This window comes from Amphiprion ocellaris, chromosome 6 (genome assembly GCF_022539595.1).
Source record: "Amphiprion ocellaris isolate individual 3 ecotype Okinawa chromosome 6, ASM2253959v1, whole genome shotgun sequence".
In the NCBI taxonomy this organism is placed as follows: domain Eukaryota; kingdom Metazoa; phylum Chordata; class Actinopteri; family Pomacentridae; genus Amphiprion; species Amphiprion ocellaris.
The window spans coordinates 33,103,679-33,111,062 of NC_072771.1; positions in this window are offsets into that span (position 1 = coordinate 33,103,679).

Below are 7,384 nucleotides of genomic sequence, written 5' to 3' on the forward strand. Positions count from 1 at the left end.
GGACGCCGCCGAGCCTCGGTCCAGCCGGCCTCCTGTCTGTGGGTGTTTGAGTGCTGAGAGGTTTGTGGATGCATGTGAACGTGTCTGTGTTGAAACAGCAGCTTTGGACTCAGTAACGCCGGGAAAAACCAAGAGCTCCTTTATTTGTGACTTCCACTAAAAAAACTGATGAAAATAAGTTTGCCAGGGTTCTGACTGATAACAGATTATTAAATAATGAAAATAATCATTTAAATATTCCTTTAAACAATCCTTTTAGGTCTACATTTCCTTTACACTGACTTCTCTCTTTTTTTTCTCATTACCCCTTATTAATCCCACGAGGGGAAATTCTGATTTTTGCATATCTCCCCAACTGGGGGAGTCAGAGCGACGGGTCAGTCATGGTACAGCGCCCCTGGAGCAGGACGGGTTAAGGGCCTTGCTCAAGGGCCCAACAGTGGCCGCATCGGGGCTTGAACCTCTGACCTTCTGATCAGTAGTCCAGAGACTTAACCGTTGCGCCACCACTGCCCCAAGCGAGCAGGAATTGAACCTGGGCCGCTGCGTCGGGGACAAGCCCCTGTACATGGGTTCCCCGCTTAACGCGCTGAGCTATACGGGCGCCCCATTCTTGATATATGTACAAGTGTTTTGGGTGGAATATACCATTAAGCCTAATGTTCAAGGGTTTTTCTGGGAATATACCATTAAACCAACCTTTTAGGTAAATGTTGGGTAGAATATACCATCAGATAAACCTTTTAGGTCTACATTGGAAGATTTTAGAGTAGAATATTACTCCAAATCATCCTTTTGGTCTGCATTTAAGGTGGAATACTCCTTTACACCAAGATTTTTTGGTCAAGGATTTTGGATGGAATACTCGGTGAAACCAACACTTTAGGTGCATGTCCAAGGATTTTTGGTGGAATGTTCCTTTAAGGTGGATGTTTGAGGACCTTGTAGGTGGAATACTTCCTGAAACCAACCTTTTAGGTCAACATTCAAAGATTTAAGGTGGAATATTCCTTTAAACCAACCTAAATTTCATGTTTTGATCATTATCAAGTGAGAAACCTCAATCCAGACTCCTCATAATGACGTTTGAGATTTATGCTGCTGTTATTTGTTTAGTCCAGACTAAATGACAGAAATCCACAACTGTAATTTATTTCAGGACTCGGTTATTAAATGTCAAAACAATCCATGTGACTCTAAAAACTCAACAGCTTTACAAACTCTAAGATTAAACTCTCCACAAGGATCCAAAATAAGTTGGACTTCTACATGAGAGCTTTAATTATTCTTCATCTACTTCCTGAAAAGTTTGGTCAATAAAAAAGACAAAAACTAATATTTTCAGCTGAACTAAAGACAGACTTTGTGATTTTTCTGCTCACATGTTGTGTTGTTGTAAACATACTCTTTCAAATAAATAGCCGCCTAACCCCCTGGAAACCAGCGTTTGTCCTGTTTTTGTGTTGCTCCTCGGCGACCCTAGACAGCCGGGTCCTAATGTTTTTTGAGCAACACACCATACTATGACGTTTTTACAATGATGGTTCTACTATGGAACCAGTTTGACATGTTCAGGTGTTCTTTGTGTGAAAACTCAGAGATTTCAGGTATCAGAAGGTGGTTTTCAACTTTCTTTGTTAACTTTCTGCTTCAACTTTAAACTAAATTTCCTTCACTAACCCAGCCCTCTGGACTTCCAGTAAGCTGTGTTCCTATTGGCTGTCCAGGTGGCTGCTTGGTGTTATCAGGAACACCTGAGCAGCTCAGTGTCTTCCTGCTTTATTTAGCTGCAGACAAACATTTCCTCTGCTTCACCACTGAACCGGGTTTGGCTCCATTGCTTTAGTTTGTTCTTTAGGCGTTGGCTTGCAGCTTCCAGCAGTAAAATCGTCTTTAATGTGTTTCTTGGTGTGTTTTAGGGCTTTGTACTGGATAGTTGTCTTGGTAAATGTGGTTCTTTAGCCACAGTTAGCACATGGTGCTAATGTGTGCAGTGATTAGTGGATTTGGTGCAGCTGAGTTGTGTCTTTATCTTGGCTGTAGTGAGTCTTCAGAGGTTTTTGGTCAGACACATTCTGTATTCTTGTTTGAGAACCAACGTTGGTTGTCCAGAAGGTAAGAGTTCCTGTCCTGATTCTCTGTTCTCAGAGGTTCTCTGGTAGGCTGCAGGAGACTTTAGCGTTTGGGTTGTGCTAGTTTGGTTTTTGTATGGTTTCATTTGGACGACTATCTTGAGGCCCCTCCATGTGGTTTAGTGAGGTTTTCTGGAACAGTTCTACAAAGCAACCTGCAGCAGAAGAGACTTTGAGAGTTTTTAGGAAGTTCTGGAGACCAGACTTTAGAGCAGAAACATTTGTCAGCAGTTTGAGCAGGAGAAGGTGAGCTTCAGAGTAGAAATGAGACGGAAACCTTCTTGACCCGTGTGGTGAGGTCCTGTACCAAGAGTTTGAGCAGGTTGTGAAGAGTCTGTAGTTCTTTGGTCTGAAAGCACAAGAAGAGTCGACTCATTAAAGGAGAAAACAGGAGATATTGTTGGTTCTTCTGTCGCTCTGCAGTTTCCTTAGACTGAATATCAAGTTTATATTTTAAATGATTTCCCATGTGAGCCCAAGAAGACTTCAATAAACTCCCTCCATCCCCTGGACACAACAGATTTTATTACGATGTTAAATTTTTTTTTTTTAAATATGTTTTTGAGTTTTAATCATAGTTTTAGCATAGTTTTTTCTCTTTGCTTGTTTAGTTTTGTCATCTGTGTGAAAGGTGCTAAACAAATAAAGTTGAATTGATAAACTGAATAATTGACTAACTCATGATTGTGACAACAGAAGTATTTTCATTGTGATTTAAGAGTTTGTTTCATTTTTAAGGTTGGGGTTAAAATCTTGACAGAAAAAAAAATTAAAGAAATAAACTACATTAAAAAAGCAATTAAATCAAAGGAAAAAACATTTAATACAATAAAACTTTTAAAAAGAAAATTAAATATCAAATACAATTAAATGATATTAAACAGACAAAATATTTAATTAGATAATTAAACAGAAGATACAAAACATGTAATTATGAAATTAAACTTTATTAAACAAAATATTAAACATTAAAGATGAAATATTTTAGATAATTAAACATTAAAAAATACAATTAAACAAGAAGAATATTAACATTTAAAAAATACAAAACATTTAATTAGATTATTAAACCTTTAAAAAGATGAACATTTAATTAAAAAAATAAATGTTTAATTAGAAAATTAAATCTTAAAGACAATAAAACTTTAAATAGGAATTAAACAGAAAATACAATGAAGCATTTAAAAAGAAAATTAAACATTAAAAGGTGGTAAAACATTTAAAAAGAAAAACCTTAAAGATTTAATCGAAAAATTAAACATTGGGAAAGAAAAGGAAATTTTTCAAACAAGCCGAATAAAACATTTGAAAAAACAAACATTAAAAAGACAAAACATTTGGAAATCAAATCAGACATTAGAAAAGAATAAAAGGTGAGAAAAAGCAAAACTAAACATTTAAGAAGAATCAAACTAAAGACAAAACATTTGAAAAGACACCAGTTAGACTTTAGAAGATCAAATTAAACAGAAGAGACAATAAAATGATCAAAAAGAGCAAAAACAGATAAAGGTCTTCAAGTGTTTTCTAGTCTGAAATGAAAACATCAAGTTGTTTCTTCAAACATTTCCTCTTTCTATGTTCTTGGTTTGATTGTGGACAGATTTACTAAGAACTCATTTCAGAAGAAAACTGCTTTCCAGATAAAGTCTACTAGTTGAAGGCATTGATCAAACTAATGTTACCTTCTGATCTCCACAAACTTTACTGTTCAGTGAAGAGAATCAAAGTTTGTTCAGGATTTTAAAAACCCACAGGTGAAGGTCTGAGAAGAACTCAGATGGATGGTCTAAATGTGAAATCAAGACTCATGGTCACAAGTTTTAAGGCTTCTGTTAACCAGAAAGTTCAAACTAACAGAGAAGTACTGAGAAACTTTTAAGATTTCAGTCCTCAGACTGTCTGAAGGTTCAAACTAACAGAGAACTACTCAAGAAGTTTTAGGTTTTCAGCCCTCAGACTGTCTGAAGGTTCAAACTAACAGAGAACTACTCAGGAACTTAGAAGATATCAGTCCTTGGACTGTCTGAAAGTTCAATCTAACAGAGAACTACTGTGGGACTTAGAAAATTTCAGCCCTCAGACTGTGTGAAAGCTCAGGTCCTGAGGACTCGGGAGGTGTGGAGGCTTTGGAAAGTCTTGGAACTGAGGGTTCCACCCTCCAGCACAAAGGCTGAAGTCCAACCTCCTGAGAAAAACGGTCGAGTCGAGACTCGAGTTAAAAAAAAACTCGAAAACGACAAAAAATAGATGATAAATGCGCAAAAAAAACAAAATTTAGTATCTGAGCGAGTAGCTCAGGGGATAAGAAGAGTGACTACAGAGCGGAGGTCGCAGGTTAGACCGACCACACGGCATTTTCTTTCTTTGTCTTTGTCAGGATTTTGATAAACTTAAGAAGGGTCTGGTCTTGAACCAGCGACCTGCAGCTCCATAGGCAAATCCTTAACTCACTGAGCTACAGATCAGATAAAAAGAAATAATTTCGTCGTCCCTTTGACATCGTAGTTTCTGAAGTGACCACATGGGTGGAGCCAAGGCGGAGTCTGGGTGGAGTCAGGGCGGAGAGTAGGCGGGGAGGTGGGTGGCGGCCTCCCCCCCCAACACCCCCCCCCCCCCCCCCCCCCCCACACCCCCCCCCCCCCGACGAGTTCTTCGAGTCTCCACGAGTTCTTCGAGTCTCGACAGGTTTTCCCGAGTTTCTGGAGTTTCCACCAGGTCGGAGGCAGAACAAGTTGTCATGAAGAGGTGTTGAAGTCGGCCAGGATGGACTGACTTTTTACAGCGACTAGAAGGAAGACCACTAGAAGAGCAGGTCTTTAACCACCATCCATAAAATCCATGGAGTCGCTCCAGAGAAATGAAGGGAGGTCAACTTTTATCAACCTCCATCCAGATGTTCAACTTGATATCTTTTTGACATTTTTAGCACCACAAACCTTTAGTATCACACTTTATTATCATTTATTAGGACTTTAATGGAATCCACCAGCAGATTTAGTTTTTGTTGACAAACTTTATTCTTGTCTCGTGGGACTGCAGTATTTAAAACTGTTCCTTCTATTTGACCTCATGTTTATTAGTTTTAGTGGAGAAAGTTATTTTAGTTGTCATTAGTCTCTTAAAAACCAAATAATAAATTGGATTAGTCAAGAGGTTTAAATTTCTTACTTTGTCATATTTTAAATATGACAAAAAATATAAAAATAAAGGTCTTGAGACAATTTGACCTGTAATTGGCGTTATATAAATAAATTGAATTAAAATTGTATGTATCTTGTAATGTTGGAGTAATTCAGCCATATATGTTGGAAAACACATTTTCTTTGTCCATTAATCTGTTGATTGTTTTCTCCAGTAATTCATTTCTTGTTTTGGTTTATAAAATGTCAAACCCAAATATATTCAGTTTACTGTCATAAAAACCAAAAAGATTTACATTCATGATGCAGGAATCAGGCAGTTTTTCACTTTTTATCTTAGTTTAGTCAGAAAGATAGTTGATAATGTGTGAATTGTTGCAGCTTGTGCCGAAAAGGTTTTAATCTTTGGGGCCGAGTGTCAAAAAACATTTAGAAACCAACATCAACAAAACACTCAACAAAGATTTGAACATCATTAAAGGGAAATCCAACTTTTGCATGACAATGTCTAATTAAAGGACATTTATTTCCAATGTAAATGTGTGATATTCATCCTCTGGAGCTTTCTCTTCACATCGTCTTCCACCTGGACTGGTTTGGTCGGGAGCATGTGCAACAAACATTTGAAAAACTGCACTTTAACATCAATGAATGACACTGAAGTTTAATCTCTACATAAATGAGACTGAGTCTGGATGTGCTGCTCTGTCATTAACTCCTAAGTTTAGGGAAAGTTCAAACAAAAGACAGCAGTTCAGATAAGACTTGAGAATGAGCTTATTTTGAACAAACATCTCAGACTTTCTGAGCTTCAGCACCTCTAGCAAGATATTTAACAACAAGCAACTCAAGAGATCCAGAAGTTGGAGAGAGTTAGCTTTAGCTGAGCCAAAGAACATGTGGGACGCTAACCTAGCAAACATTTCAGACTTTTCTCTGTGAATTCTGAGAAATAATTTCCTATTTAATGACAGAGCTACACATCTTAACTCAGTCTCATTAAAACAGACTCTAATTCAGTGTCATCCATCCATATTAAAGTGCAGTTACCCAAAATGTTTGTTGCATGAGCTCCAACAAACCTGTCCAGGTAGAAGGCCACTTTGACAAACAGGAAGTGGAAGATTCCAAGCAGATTTATAGAAGGGGGAACGGACTGTACTAAGTGTGGTTGAGTATAGAGGGGTGTTTTGTGGGTTTTTAAGGCTGATAATGATTATTAGTGAGACATTTGGAGTATATTCATTTGGATATTCATTTGCAGTAAATGAAAGTATTTAAAATCTTGGAGTTAAACTTAGAAGAACACAAACTCTAACAGAAAACTTTGTTGATACGTTTTTGTTTTGTTTACAGATGTTAAGTTAAAGGAGTTTTATTCGTGACGTATAACCAATCAAATCACTCCAGAAGACAGAGCGACCACAGGTAGATAAAGGTTCAGAGCCAAAGTAGCACCATTTTTAAAATTTATTTACCGTAAATCAGTAAAAAATAAAATACTGATAATCAGTAAATCAGTCAGCCCACAATTACTACAATTCTACAATGTATGTCTCTTTCCTTTGACTTGTTATTTGTACAATATACGATGTATATGATGGTGTTTTTTCATACCAAAGGCTATACTATGATGTTTTCTAAGAGACATACGATGCTACTCTGGTTGTTCTGGCTGCTGCACTCCTCCCTTGTTTTCTGGATTGTACTCAGCTGCATGCCTTCGTCCACCCGGCCTCCGTTGACTCGTCCCGCCTGCCGTCTCTGGAGCTGAAGCTGGATTGGAACAGACCAAAGTACAGTCCAATCACGATGCCAGCTGCCTCTCAAAGGCTCCTTCATCTGGCAGGTGGCGGCACTTCTTCTGAGGGGAAGCTGAGCTGGCCCAGCAGAACTTTGGAGATGTGTTCCAGTGGTTGGTGGATGTGTGGGGAGATAGAGAGGGACCTTTGAATTGTTCAGAAAGGAAAACAGGAACCCATTGGTAGTTTTAGTTTAGGGTGCTACTGTGGTGTGTTTTTGGGTTTTAAGAGGTGAACAGGAAGAGTTTTTTTTTCTATTGATTATCTTTTACTTTGTTCCTGGTTGGAATGCCATCAATGTCAACAT